Source organism: Plectropomus leopardus, chromosome 5, assembly GCF_008729295.1.
Source record: "Plectropomus leopardus isolate mb chromosome 5, YSFRI_Pleo_2.0, whole genome shotgun sequence".
In the NCBI taxonomy this organism is placed as follows: domain Eukaryota; kingdom Metazoa; phylum Chordata; class Actinopteri; order Perciformes; family Serranidae; genus Plectropomus; species Plectropomus leopardus.
This window is the reverse complement of record NC_056467.1, coordinates 15,128,623-15,136,565: the sequence shown is the minus strand read 5'-3', so window position 1 is coordinate 15,136,565 and position 7,943 is coordinate 15,128,623. Positions and strand designations below refer to the sequence as shown.

The 7,943-nt window shown below is 39.5% G+C and overlaps 1 pseudogene; it reads left to right on the top strand.

The window, feature by feature from the left end:
- Positions 1-4,230: 4,230 nt before the first annotated feature.
- Positions 4,231-7,376, top strand: LOC121943152 (annotated as a pseudogene).
- Positions 7,377-7,943: the final 567 nt, after the last annotated feature.

Genomic DNA, 7,943 nt, shown 5'->3' with positions numbered 1-7,943 from the left:
AGAATATCATATCCATTTTTATGCATGCTACTTTGTAGCAAAACAAGAAAACTTTCAGCTTTTATCTATAATCTAAAAGTTTTTATCAGGCCTCATTACCCAAAATTACAGAAAGCATTCATTTCATTCTTCCAGAAGACGTCAAAGCAAAACAAATATGTCTATTTATTTTATGGAATAACAAGATTGTCACATTAAGGCTCATGTGTTTCGGGTGAATGAACGTAAGAAAATGAAATTATATACAATAAATAGTTGCTATTTAGGGCCCTGAGGTCAGGGCTTTACACCTGAGGAATAGTCCCTCTATACTATGTGGTCCCCAAATATTTACATGACACACTATTCAAATTGTAATGGAGATTTTCATAATGAGAAATGTTTAAGATTTTAAACACCTGCAGTTGTTAGGTTAGATCTCCTCTTTTTATGGATCAGTCATAGCTTTCTGACCTGGCTCCATTTCTCATTTTTAACATTTTCCCACAGTCTAATCACTTACTTACGTTTTGTTCTACAACACGCCTGACGCAGCGTTGAGCGATCAAGTCCTAACATGTTAGAAAGCTGCATGTACGCTGGCATGTCACTGAAGAAAAACCCCAGTGGAAAACCTGGCATTGAGCACTTAGTCACCAAGGAAAAAAAAAAAACAACAACCTGGAAGCTATCGTCAGCAGGAATGCTGCTTTAAGCCTGTGTTTGTGTGAGCATGTGTGTTTGTGTGTGTGTGTGTGTGTGTGTGTGCCCCGCCCTGTTAGAGTGACTTTCCATGCAACTGAGGAAAGAGACAGAACAGAAACAAGTAGAGTGAGGTAACCACAACACACACAAGCTCACAAATACAGAAACACACACTATAAACATGCATGTCACTGCAGCCATTCGATCCCCTTCCCTCTCTGCCAATTTACTGGCATTTGGGCGAGAAAAAAAGTCTGAAAAAAGTACAGAACCAATTTAAAAGATGGGGAGAATTTTTCCACACTATTTACCCAGCCTCATGATACACTTTCCAAAGTATGTATGCTGTTAGATTTATAGTTGGGCAAGTTATTTATATCTAGCTACAGATATTAATAGCTGAACATGAGAGGCCTGTTTGGCCTCAGTCGGTCTGTCAGTCTGTCCATCTGTCTGCGTAAGAGGAGCTGCGAGTTGTGATGATGGGGGGGTGTAATTCTCACCGGAAGCTCCTGACATTTAAGAGAATCTTCACAATCATACTTCAGTGGCATCATTTAAAGAGACAATGCTACATTATAACAAAGTTATTTAAAAACCCTTCAAAAAGTATAGGTAATGAATTAATTAATTAATCAATTAGTTAATTAACAAACACAACTGTGACAAACATTAATGCAGAAAGAAATGGGTGTTTAAATGTATGAAAACCGACACGGATACACACGTGGGTAAAAGAAAAGTGCAGTGAGGACAGAACAGGGAGAACATGGAAGTGCTCTGGCGGTAAATTATACTGAAACTACGGTTGTGTCACTGTTTCTTGAAGCGGGAAGTTACTTAGTGCATGTACAATATTTAATTAGGTGTTTTACACAATTTATTCTTCTTCTTCACTTGTTTACTTCCATTTTGTGAGACTTACTTTTAGTCTGTTGGAATTGTGTGATATCTATGTGTTATTTACCTTTAAAAATAAAGAAAAAAAATCAATGAAAGTGTCACTTATAAATGAAGTATATGACGTAGGTAGACTGTCCCAACACTAAGAGAACGGCTACAACTACCTCTGATATTTAAGAAAATTTACTCCAAATATTTACTTTAATCAAGTGAAGGATTAAGTTTTTGTTGAGTTGTCAGCTTGGGCACAGTAAACCAGGGTATTTAGAGCTCCTGACTGTGATTGTCAATAGTGTCAAAAATAAAGTTATTCATCTTTCTATTAAACTCATATGGGGTGGGCTGTTACAGCACACAAATATCATTATATACCCCAGTGAAATTTAGGTATGAAGGTATGAAAAAGCAGAGTAGTTGTTACTTTTACTGAATGTATCCAAATACTTTTTGAACTTCTATCAGCTTAAAATTAGTAGCCACTTCCCTCTGGTGTCATGGCTCCAACAATATGGCACAAAGTGTTTTGTTTTTGTTTCTCAGAGTGCATTGTACACTAGATTATTCTTTCCTTAGAAACAGATCATAGTACAGGTCACAATATCTGCATGGCATTAACAGGACCTAATGTAATATCCTTTTACCTATATCTATTTATTTAACCTATTTCATCAAGACAAATAACATTCTGTTTAACTTTTAATCATCATATAATAGTATTCATGAGCTCTCATGTGCACATGCTTAAGAATTCTTGTGTATTTTGCGTTTTAGCCTTGGGCTGAGTCTGGCTTTTTTTTTTTGGTGGCACCCTTCTTCTGTTTACCGCCATTACACGTGAGCGCTTAGCAAATAATATTGCAGTGACTTTTTTTTTTTTTTTTCACACTTGCACAACATTTATTAGGACGTTTGCACTGTCATTGCCAGGAGTTAATATGACTCATGTGAGTGGGTGACACATGCAGCGGTAGCAGTGCAGAAAATAATGTACTCTACCCTTTAGCTGATATCAGCATAAAATATTTCTAGAAAGAAAATGGAAGCTGATAGATATTCTAAGATGTATCAGATAATGTATTTATTTACTGGAGTTTCACCAGGTCAGAATAATGTGTCTTTTAGTTTTGCTGCTTCACTCTTGCCCACATTTTTCCACATATCTTACAGCTATATTTATTAGCTATTAGTTAGTAAGACAGCTCTACTCGGATAATCAAGCTATTATAAGGTGTATAATTGATTAAATGTGTTATAGATGACAAGACAAGAGTGTGTGACATAATCATAGACCTGAAAGTCAGGTGACACTGTGAATATAGCCCTTGTAGTGTATGAGTCAAGGAAATAACCCTGAGCAAGTGTGTATACTGTAGTAGCGGCCTACAAAATAACACAAGATCACATAACACACACTTACACAGCATATTACTGTAATACGTTCTTGTGGGGGGAAACAGCTGCCACGCTCCCCTGAATCCCTTTGAGAAGGAAAACAAAAGGTCTGCTGCAACGCTCACCAAACCAGAAGGGGAGAAGCCACTAACAATAATCTTCTGGCAATTACGTCTTCTGTTGTTTTTGTGAAGTTTATTTGACAAGATTTAGAATGATTTCCGGTGAGAAACTTACAGTTAGAATGTGAACTTTCCGGAATAAAAAACACCAAAAATGTGCTTGGTGCGGTTAAATAAAAATCTAAATATTAAAATGACACTACAGTGCTAAACTAACACAGTGCTGAACACAAAATAAAAGTATGTATTTTCTAATCTACATAGAGCAGATGAAAGTCCAGTGTCCAGTTTAATTCTGTTTAGATTATTTAACCCTGGTGTTACTTAAACTCACTTCTATCTTGTTTTCAGCACAGTGGTTTCTGCCTTCTGCTAATCAATACTGCTATTGGTCTTGCTCTGATAACTCTTTGGACTCTTTCACTGCTTTGGTGGAATATTGGATCCCCACAACAGAAACTAAAGTCAACCAGGGGAAATGTTGCTGTATGTATTCTGGTAAACAAAGAGATTCGGTAATATATTCTTTCCTCTCTGTGGGTAAAAACAGTATGTGATCAGGGACAAGATGATTTATTACACTTCCTGAAAACCTAACATTAGTCATAGGAATGTATATACTGTAAACGTATATCTACGTGTTTCAGTGTCTGCTACAGAAAAACCTCTGCTTTGTAATGTGGGATAAAGGGATCTGCGTTCAGGTCTAAACAAACAGCTGTATTTGCCACTTTACATCTGGCTGCTTAAGATCCTGAATTTTCAGAGCTGGACTGATTCCTCACTGTGCAGAAACCCCTGAGTAAACATGTACAAAATAAGAATAAACACAACAAGTGTACATGGAGAGCATGCATGAGAGCTATGTAAATAAGCCACTTTGCTTTCTCTTGCCTACAAAACTGAAGCATTTCACACAGCTCGCTAAAAATACACAGTTTTCTTTCTTTTTTTTGTGTGTGTGTTGTTGTTTTACTACCCGCCCTTCTGAGCTCACTATGAAACTTGAGGCGGAGGGAGGGAGGGGTCATCCGGGAACATAGCAAGTGGAAACTCCTCCCAAACCCTGAGGGAGGGGTAAAGGCCTATAAAAAGCCGAGGACACAGACCACAGATCTAACTTGACTTGTCTGGACACAGGTAACTAACAGTTAACCGTGGATCAGAGCTGAAACTTCTTCTTTTGGCCAAAGGGGTACAGCATGTCCGAAATGCTTGACGACATCTTCGCAAAGGTGAGTCGAAGTTTAGGAATTTTGTTTTGGGAAAAAAAGGGCTCCAAAAAGTTGGTCAGCCCTGTAACTCCTCTACCAAGTGTTTGCTTATTTGTTTATTTTTGCTCATTTTATTCCTCTGTGAAACACGGATTTGACAGTGAATTCCTTCTGAACTGAGTTTGGTCACAGAGGATTTCTCCAGTTTAAAGAGATAATGAGATAAGGGAGGCAGTCAGCGCTGGGTTGTTTGTTTTTTCAGTTCCAATCTTCTGCTATCAGAATATTCATGAGAAACAGGAAAGAGTCATAAACTGCAATTATTTGCATTTAATTTGTATTTTGTGACTGCATGTAAATGACAGATAAAGGTTTAGTAGTGAAAAGTTGTTTTTTTTTTGTTTGCGACTGCCTTCTTAGTGACTTTGTTTTGGCATTTGTGTCTCAGTTTTGTCTTTAAGAAATAAATTATCTTATATATGAACCTGTTTCAGAATAACTTTTGCTGATTAAAAGACTGTTGAAATAGATTTGTTGTAGAAAGTATGTTGAAAGAGGAAATGATTATGTATATATATATATATATATATATAGAGAGAGAGAGAGAGGAGAGAGAGAGAGCCTATGTGAAATTCAAGGTCTAAATCGTGACTATGTCAACTCTCTGTAACAGAACTTTATGAACCTGGCCCTGGATGATGCCTTGCTTCCGAAACAGTCTCAACTCAAAGCCCCGGGGGAAAGTCGACTGAACCGGTCAGGCTCCTTCTTCTCTCCCCCCTCTCCTCCTGCCTCCTCCAGCCACAGCTTGAGCACCGAGCATGTTAACAATAATGACGGCCCTTTCTGGCCATCTAACATCTGGAGCCAGGGCCCTGTCTCCAAACCCAAACAGCTCCCGTTCAGGCCTGACCGCTCAATGAGCCTGACCGAGTCCAGCAGTCATCTGCTCTCCTCCTTTGGACAGCTGAAGAACCTGGATGCTTATCCCTCTGCTGCAACTGTGGCTCCACCGCCTGGCTTCCCTCCCTCGTCTACTCTCCCAGCCCAGATCCCACAAGTGGTGGCCCCTAATCGTTACAAGACAGAGCTGTGCCGTGGCTTCCAAGAGACGGGCAGCTGCAAGTATGGCAGTAAGTGCCAGTTTGCCCACGGTGAGGCAGAGCTGCGTGGACTGTTCCGCCACCCCAAGTACAAGACAGAGCCCTGCAGAACCTTCTACAACTTTGGCTACTGCCCTTATGGCTCACGCTGCCACTTCATCCATGAGGACAAAATCAGCGGAGGTCCGTTACCAAGTGCCAAATTCCAGAATCAGCAGCAACCAACTCACAGTGGTCAGAATCCACGCCACCAGCTGCGCCAAAGTGTCAGCTTTGCTGGGTTCATGGGATCTACACGCAGCTCACCTCCTCCATCATTCCCTTCATCCTTTAATGATCCTAACCTGGGGTTCAGCCGTGCTCCTTCTGTCTCCCCACCTCCTGCTGATCTCCTCTCCCCAGTGTTTGGTGACTCCCTGCAGCGGGAGACAGCAGCATTCCAGTTTGGCAACCTTCAGACCCGTGCCAGCGCTGGAGACATCCACAACATTCCTCTCATCATGGAGCCAAAAGCCTCACGCTGTGTGTGTGTGGCCATGGAAATAACTTTAACAGCAACAACAGCAGAGTCTTCGCTAGCGTGGAGGACGGGCACCACCATGATGGCAGCATGCCGTTTCCTGGTCCTGGAGGCCACGGAGGATTCATGAAGCCTGCTGGACTCCAGCGTTTCTCCTCTGAGGACTCCCTGGAGGACAGCTACAGCAGCAGCAGTGGAGGTTCCAGTGGAACCGAGTCTCCAACATTCGACGCAGCCACCAAGAGGCTTACTGTGTTTGAACGCCTGTCCCTGTCCGACTAAACAGATCCAAAGAGAGGGAAAAGGAAAAGAACTGACACCTTGTTAAGTGCACCTGCATTTATCTGAACTTTCCTCAGAACCAGAACTGATCAGGACAAGTCACCTTTTGACACAATAACACTTAAAGTTCTTAATTTATGTTTGTAAAGTGGAACTCGTCTTGGAAAATCTACAAATACTGAGATGATTTTAGTACCCAAATGTTATCAGACTCTATTTTTATACTTAAAAATAATGTGTAGCCTATAAGACCTTTGTATGTGGTCTTCCGTAAAAATTAACTCCTCTGCAGGTCTTGATGGTACCAGCAAATAGTCTGGTTTGTACTTACCATAAATTTGTAGTGATCAAAATGGCTTATCTTTAGTGATAATCATAAATTCCTGCGCCTTAAAGAATATCCCTGCCTCATAAGGCTATTTAATCTTGGTGCCATAAACAGTATGCTTGATTCAGTAGCCTTAATCAGTGAGACCTGACATGTGTCATTGATGCCATTTTATCTGTGATATGCACTTTACAGCTAATCCAAATGGGAGAAACTGTCACATCTCCCAGTAGCATTCAACCAAAGCTTCATACTTCACTTGCTCTCTCTCTGTGTGTGTGTGTGTGTGTGTGTGTGTGTGTGTGTGTGTGTGTGTGTGTGTGTGTGTCTGTACATGTGCGTGTATGGGTGTATGTGTGTAACCGTCATTCTCCTGAGACCTGGGGTGCAAGCATCTTAAGTTGCAGAATACTGAAAGATCAAAGTGTGATAACATAAGAAATGTCTGTCCGTGAGTTTAGATATTAATATCTCTATGCAGACACAGATTTATTTCTTTAAAACATTCTGTTATCTTGGCTAGTTTGTGGATTGCACCCCATTTTTATTGTCCCCTGTTTGTTTGACAACCTGGTTCAGGGACTTTAACACCACAGTATTCCTTTTGGTTATTGGTTGCCTTGTGTCTAACTTAAACTAATATATTTATTATGATATTTATTTGTGTTTAAAGAAAAAAATGTATTTTGTACTTTATTTATGGAGAAATATTTCAACGTCTGTGAAATACCAATGTGAGAAAAAGCAGTAAAAGAGAATCTTATATTTTTAATTGTCTGGAAAGGGACAAAATAAATTTCTGAATAAAGAAATGAATGTATGATGGTCTTTTTGTCTCCATTGTGTCTTTCAGTGAGAATCACATGCCACCCCAAGTTTTTTTTAGTGGCCACATCTGGCCACCCCTATGAAAAAAAAAAAATATATATATATATGGATATATAAAAATATATATAAATATAGATAAATATATCAGGGAGGGTCACTTATTATTAAGCCTTATACTCAGAGTATACCCATAAGGCTGAGTTTCACAAAATTTCTGCAATTTTAAATACAAAGGCTGGATATTATATGCTTCTTTAGTTCTACTGCATGTTAAATTCACAGAGAAATATTAAAAAATAGCCTTTTGCATGTGGACCCCTGAGCCTCTGTTTCTCTGTGTTTTGTAGCATACAGTGTCTTTGTTGTGTATACAGTACAGATGACAGCATTTAGATCACCTCACTGTGGCACGTATACACATTATCACACAGCTTTCTAGTCCAAGAAGCTGCAATGCTTTGAAAACAGGTAAGTGTGCTCTTTACCATGATACTCGAAACTGGTAACACAATATACCTCTAAATCTCTACAAATAGAATTATAAATATTGAGAAAAGGCACTGTACA